This window comes from Thamnophis sirtalis, unplaced genomic scaffold (assembly GCF_051295495.1).
Source record: "Thamnophis sirtalis isolate CommonGarterSnake01/CBP01778 unplaced genomic scaffold, rThaSir2_p1.2 scaffold_4, whole genome shotgun sequence".
Lineage (NCBI taxonomy): Eukaryota > Metazoa > Chordata > Lepidosauria > Squamata > Natricidae > Thamnophis > Thamnophis sirtalis.
The window spans coordinates 91,923,779-91,930,954 of NW_028261384.1; the positions used below are offsets into that span (position 1 = coordinate 91,923,779).

A 7,176-nucleotide genomic window follows, 5' to 3' on the forward strand; every position below is an offset into this window, starting at 1 on the left:
TAGGACCAGGACAGAGGTGCAGCCCCTGTCCTGGGCCCTCCAGAGATCATCGACAAAACGCGACCAATGCCGTCTCCATGCTGTATCAGAGCCTGAAACCCGACTGAAATTGATCCAGGTAGACAGCTTCATCCAGGTACTGGGGAAGCTGATGTGCTACCACACTCTCGACAACCTTCGCTACAAAGACCGGATGATAGTTGGCTAAAGAATCTGGGTCCAGGGAAGCTTCTTAAAGAGTGGCCTCACCACTGCCTCCTTCAAGGCAGTTTGAAAGAACCGCTCTCTCAACAAAGCATTGGTAATCGCCTGGAGCCAGCCTCGTGTCACCTCCTGGGAAGCCGAGACTAACCAAGAGGGACACAGGTCCAGCACACAAGTGGCAGCACTGAGTCTCCCCATAATCCTGTCCATGCCCTCGGGGGTCACAGGTTCAAACTCATTCCAGATGGCCTCCACAAGATTCATCCCCATTGACTCGCCCAAATCTACCCAGTCAGAGTCCAAGCCTGTCCGGATCTGAGTGATTTTATCCTGCAGATACTGAACAAATTCTTCAGCCCTATCCTGCAAGGGGTCTTTCCCAGTTCCTTGGTTAAGTAAGGAGAGGGTCACCCTAAACAGGGCGGCTAGGCAGTTATCTGTGGACATGATAAGAGCGGAAAAATGTTGCTGTTTTGCTGCTTTTATTGCCACTAAGTAGGATTTAATATGAATTCTTACTAGTGTTCGATCAGATTCGGACTGGCTGGCTCTCCAACCACTCTCTAGGTGTCTTTTCTAGTGTTTCATTTCCCGGAGCTCCTCGGTAAACCAGGGAGCTACCCGGGATCAACACCGGATCAGAGACCACAAAGGCACAACACGATCCAAAGCCCCAGTGGCCGCCCTATCCCAGGCTTCCACTATGGCTTCAGTCAAGTTGTGAGCAAGGGATTCAGGAAATGTCCCAAGCTCCATCAGGAACCTTTCGGGGTCCATCAGGCGCCTGTGATGGAACCATCTAGTCAGTTCTGACTCCCTGCGGTGAGGAGTAGCAGTATGGAAGTCAAGCCTGATGAGGAAATGATCCAACCATGACAAGGGTTGGATAGAAATATCCCCTAAATCTAGATCATTCATCCACTGGCCAGAGAGAAAAATCAGGTCGAGCGTGTGTCCCCCATTATGGGTGGGGTCTTGAATTAACTGAGTTAGGTCCATAGCCATCATGGAAGCTATGAACTCCCGAGCTGACTCAGATGTCTTGCCAATGGAAGGCAGATTGAAATCCCCCAAAATCATAAGCCTGGAGAAATCAACCGCCAATCCAGCTAACACATTCAGCACCTCCGGCAGCACCCGATAAAACGTAGCAGGGAGACAGGTACATAACAAAAAGGCTCACCTGAACTCCACCTGAACTCCAAGGCCCCAATTCACAAAAAGGGACTCACACCCACCTATCTGAGGCACAGTGACCTCTTGAGGTTCGAGACTTTCCCTAATAACCACCGCCACCCCCCCACCCCTGCCCTGGGCTCTCAACATTGTGTGTTGTCGATGTTTCCTGTTTTTTCTTTTGAGGTTGCTGCATCTTTTGGTTTGCTTAGGATTGTGATGGCGAACCTATGGCATGCACCCACAGTTGATACACAGAGCCATTTGTTAGGGCACATGAGGCATTGGCCTATCAGCTTCAGCATGCATGTGCACCCTGGCCAGCTGACTTCAGCCTTCTTTTTTGACAATTTTTCACCCTCTGGAGGCTTCAGGGAAGCCTCCTGAAGCTTTCAGAGGGTCTCGGGGCGGGGCAGGGGAGGCTGTTTTCACCCAGAAAGCCTCTGGAGCCTGGATAGGGTAAAAACGGGTCCATTGGGGGCCAAAAGTGAGGGGAAGGACAGGTGTGTGTGCAGGGTGTATGTGTGCACACATGCACGCAGTGGGTCGCACTCATAGCATTATGGGTGTGGCACACCCACACATGACCCCCCCTGTGTTCCCCCCACTTTGGGCACGCGATCCGAAAAAGATTAGCCATCACTGGCATAGGATGTTTTGACTTTGGTTGGCTTGTGTGTTATGCTGATTCCCTCTGGTTGTAGTAGTTTGTTGGTGGTTTCTGAGATATTCTTGATGTATGGCAGCATAATTCTTTTTAGGATTTATGTTGGTTGTGCTGTATTGGGTTGAGAAGTGAGGGACTTTTTCATAATGTTGCATGGGTGTTGTGGCCCAGCAGGAGCCGTTGGAGCTGCTGATGGACTCTGATAGCGAGGACCCCTATGATCCTGCTATGGAAGATGTGGAGGACTCTGGGCAGGGTTCAGATTCAGAGCAGGGACCAGAGAAGCTGGTTGGCCACCAGGAGGCACCTGAGGCATGGAGCAGTGGGGAGTTTGTCCCTGACGCCAGGCAATGGAGGGCGAAGAAACGGAGGCAGCAGTTATGGAGACTGACTCATAAGAGATAATCAAGCCCGGGTGGTTGTGGCTTGGCCCCTCCCAAGAGAGTATATAAGAAGAGTCTTTGGGAGGAGTCCTTTTGCAGGACACAACCGTTCGTAATAATCTGGAGAACTTCTTGTCTGGTCTGCCTTGTGTTCCCGTGTCTGTTGGAGTCTGGGTTGCTGCCAACGTCTTGCCAGTGAGTCGTGTCTGGGCTTTCAGCCAACAGGATTATAATTTCTGTGAATAAAGAGTGGCAAACAGCTAAGCCTGTGTCTGTGTTCATTACCGGATGGAGGGGGGGGGGCAGAACACATGGGTATCTATTTTGTTGGAATGTGTTGTGGAGATGGTCTATTTCCTTGTTCTGTTCCGGATTACTGCAGTGTGTTTAGGCCCATTTAAACAAAGTCTTACACAGTTTCTCTTGTGGGAAGTTAGGTTGTTGCTTTGGTAATGGAGCACCTGGTTAGTATGGGTAGTTTTTCTGTAGGCTTGCACTTATATATGTAGATTTGTCTCCCCATATCTTAATAGAAATTTGATAAGAATGTTTGCTAGAGATTTACTTTTAATTTCCACTATTTAATCTCCAGAATGGCATAGAAACATTTAAAACTGATTCATTGAGCCTGTCTTTGAGGTTTTTCTTTTTCTTTTCTTTTTTTATTTATTGTCCCAAAGGTGCTTTTGAAAAGGCAACTGGACTATTCTTTCCGTGAAATAACTTTTTAACATTACTTTTGAATTTCCCTACTGCCAGTTTAAAATTATGCCCCTGTGTTTTAGATTTTTGCTTAATATTGAAAACATTGTCTTCTAGAATACATTCACATCCTTAATATATTTAAGTTTCAATCATGTCTCCCCCACTTTGTCGTCTGTTCTCCAGGCTGTAAATATCCAGTTTCTCCAATCTTTCCTGTGCCTCATATCTTGCACCATTTTTGCTGCCCATCTCTGGATGCACTCAATGTTATCAATATCTTTGTTTAAGTGAGGTCTCTAGAACTGGACACAGTATTCCAAATGGGGTTTGACCAGTGGTGGGATTCAATTTTTTTTACTACTGGTTCTGTGGATGTTGCTGGAGGGGGGGGCATGGCAGGGGAAGGATACTGTAAATCTGCAATCCCTCCACACTTCAGGGGAAGGATACTGTAAAATCCCCATTGCCTCCCCATCAGATGGGACTCTGGAGCCAAAGAATAGATGGGGAGGGGCCAGTCAGAGGTGGTATTTACCCGTTTTCCAAACTAGTCAAAATTTCCATTACTGGTTCTCCAGAACTGGTCAGAATTTGCTGAATATTACCTCTAGATCTGACAAAAGCCCTGAATAGCAAGATTAGGACCTCCTTTTTCCTGCTGATAATCCCTCTAGTATGCCAGGATTTTATTATTTTGCCTTCAGAGAAGTTTAGCCATACTTCAATTTACAGTCATCTGCTATGAATTCATCTAAATCTTTTTTCCCTGATGGTCTATCTAATAGTATACCCACAATACCTTATCCTGTTAGCATCATTGCTATGGGTGAGCGGAAACTTATTTTACCTGACAAAAGCTCTCAATATATTCCACAATGGAAGAAAAGGTTTATATACTGTGTAGGAAGAAAACAGACACTTCTTCTCTCATTCTGAATGGAATGCAGCATTTAAAATTTTGCCTCTCTTAACAAAATATTTGAACAAAACAGCAAATATATAGGAACTGGCTTCATTTGAAGTGCATTGCTGGGGAAAACAGTAATTGGAAGACAGATGTGCTGTCCTTACAAATAATGTGCTTTCTGGGCCCACAAAGTATAAAACTGTGGTCTTAAAATGCCAGATGTTATAGGAAGATGGCTTCAGTGGGGGCTTTGATGTACAACATTGCTTTTCCTACTGTTTCAAATGGATAATAATACAAAAATTGCTTTGTTGGACCAGGGGAAGAGGAGTTTTGGGGGTCCAACTGTCTGCTGGTTTTTGTAGTCGAATGGAATCCCAAGCCTTTGATTCTCAGGAGACCAACTATTTCTATATATGGAGATTCTGTCTGATCATTGGTCATGAAAATTATTTATGAGCCTTTTATGAATTTGACAGGTTGTGAAGAATACTTTATTTTGTTGGCATTCCTAAACGATCCAGCAGAGGGCAGGAAAATGCCAGCAAAAAAAGACCAGGCTAACATCAGACCTCGTTTAATGTAAAAATACACCATTTATACTTTTTCAGTGCTACAAAATCAAACATTTAGTGCAGAAAACAATGAAAATTAAAGGAGGCTGTGCTTAAAACAGCCTCTTTCTATAATGTGTCAATCAGACCAAGAGGAAAATATTTAAAACAGGGAATAAAACTTCCCAATAATTCTTTTCTTCTAAAAGCAAAGTATATACATTGTTTACACAAAGTCTGCTCAACTGGAAGCCATTCAGCTGCTTTCAACTTAGTTTCAGCTACATCACTGAAAATATTTGATTATTCTTTTAACAAACATTTCAGTGTTTGGAATTAACAGATAGGTTTAGCCCATGATTGGAGCTATAACAAGGCTAATGTCAGGGTTCCAAATAACACCCCAAAAGATCCCAAAAGGAACTAGCTGCAGGCCTGACAGCTAGAGTACTGGAATGGGTACAACCTCTTTCTCCAGTTCCTCTAGTTTTAAAATCTGAAGAGGGTGTAAGCACATTTCCTTAACAGTCCCCTGTGTTGTTCACTAATGTAACTATCTTTAAGTTGTCTATAAGTACTTATTGACAGATAAAGATAAAGTAGAAGGTTACTTGGAATCAAATAAGCTTTCCTTCAGTTCACATATTGAATAGCTACTTAAATTGATTGATTGATTGATTATACAATACAATACAATAGCAGAGTTGGAAGGGACCTTGGAGGTCTTCTAGTCCAACCCCCCTAAGTGCCATCAAGATGTGATTAGCTATTAATGAGAACTTCTCTCTGACAATCTGACCCTAACTCAGTCTTTCTGGTCTTCCAATGGTGCATTCATTGCCATTGTAACTGAATCCATCTATGCTGGTCATCACCTTCTACATTTCTCAGTATTAGAGTTTCTCCAAAGAGGTAGATCTTTGCATAATGTACCTCTTCCCAAATTAATGAAAATGTTGTCATTTGGATTTTCATTTTTCAGAATCTTGTAAAACTCTTCTTCAAACAACTGAAAAAAGAATATATGATATTGACACAAGATATTGAAATCCTAGAAAATTGCTGCTTTTCAGATCTATCAGCAAAAAGCAATAAAGGAACAAACAATCAAGAAATATTCTGCAAGCTAGTACTAGGTAGGGTAACAATAAAGGCCTTTGAAAAAATATTCTGATGCTATGTGTCTATGCTTGCTGTGCACACAATATTTACCCCATGATGTTCAATGCAAGCAGTACAATAGGAAGAGTATTGATACTTTTGAATTTTGGTGATGGGCAAAACTCCTGAGAATCATAAATAACCCCCCAAAAAACAAAAACAAAACTCAAATAAATTGGTTCAGAGTTTTTATTTGAGACACAAATGATTAGGCCCAAATTATCATATTTTGAACACATAATGTGAAATCTCAGCTCCACTGAGAAGTCTATAATGCTGGGAAAGATAGAAGGAAAAAAGAAGAGGACAACCAGTAACAAGGTGGATAGAATCGATTACAGTGGTGATAGGTATACCACCCAAATACCAGACTGGTGGCAGATCAGAAAATATATGTGGGGTCACTGAGGGCAACACTGAGGTGATGATACATATAAAAAGGAAAATTCAGTATAAATGTGTTTTTGAGTACAGAAATGAATGGAAGACTTTGTCTGGATTTTTTAAAAAGTCAAAAATTGGTGTATGAATAGCACAGAATGAAAACTAGATTCTAAATCCTTTTTCTTGCTTTCCAGAAATCATGTAAGAACTTAAAATATCTGATCCTACTGTGATTCCTTTACTACTTTTGCATTGAATAGCAGGGTGTTTTGTTTTTTTGCATTCCCTTTATACATTCTTGGCCATTAAAATGATACTAAGTGTATATTTCATATTGAGAAGCTTTTATGATACAGTAGTTTCAGTTACAAATTGCAGTCCAAAGAAAGCTATTCAGTGTGGCCAGGTAATAACTGTTTAAAATTATTTGGGCCCTGAAGTAATTTTGTTTAGCTTTTTGGGATAGATGATATTGGAGATGATAGATACTTTTTGAGGGTTCATTTGGGTACACTTTCAATGGTTTAACACACCAATTGATTTTCATGATTCTCTAGCAGAAAATAGCAATAGCAATAGCAGTTAGACTTATATACCGCTTCATAGGGCTTTCAGACCTCACTAAGCGGTTTACAGAGTCAGCATACCGCCCCCACAGTCTGGGCCCTCATTTCACCCACCTCGGAAGGATGGAAGGCTGAGTCAACCTTGAGCCGGTGAGATTTGAACCGCTGCAGATAACAGTCAGCTGAAGTGGCCTGCAGTACTACACCCTAATCACTGCGCCACCTTGGCTCCAAATGCATGGGCTGCATGTGTAGAAAGTTTATGTTTCTATCTTTAGTATAAAAAGATGGCAAAGTACTGCATTTCTATGAGATTTGGAGGTTGCTCTTCTACATTGGCTGGGTTACTACCTCAAATTTCTCAAGGCCTGCTTTTTACTATCCCAGGTTCTCAAGAAATAACATGCTACCTGGAAGCTGGTTGTGATTCACATATCTGCTTTTGGTCTCAACAGATATGTATTACTTA

At 42.4% G+C, this 7,176-nt stretch overlaps 1 pseudogene; it reads right to left on the reverse strand.

Annotated features, from left to right (window-relative positions):
• Positions 1-232: 232 nt before the first annotated feature.
• LOC148045979 (uncharacterized) lies at positions 233-1,530 on the reverse strand (annotated as a pseudogene).
• Positions 1,531-7,176: the final 5,646 nt, after the last annotated feature.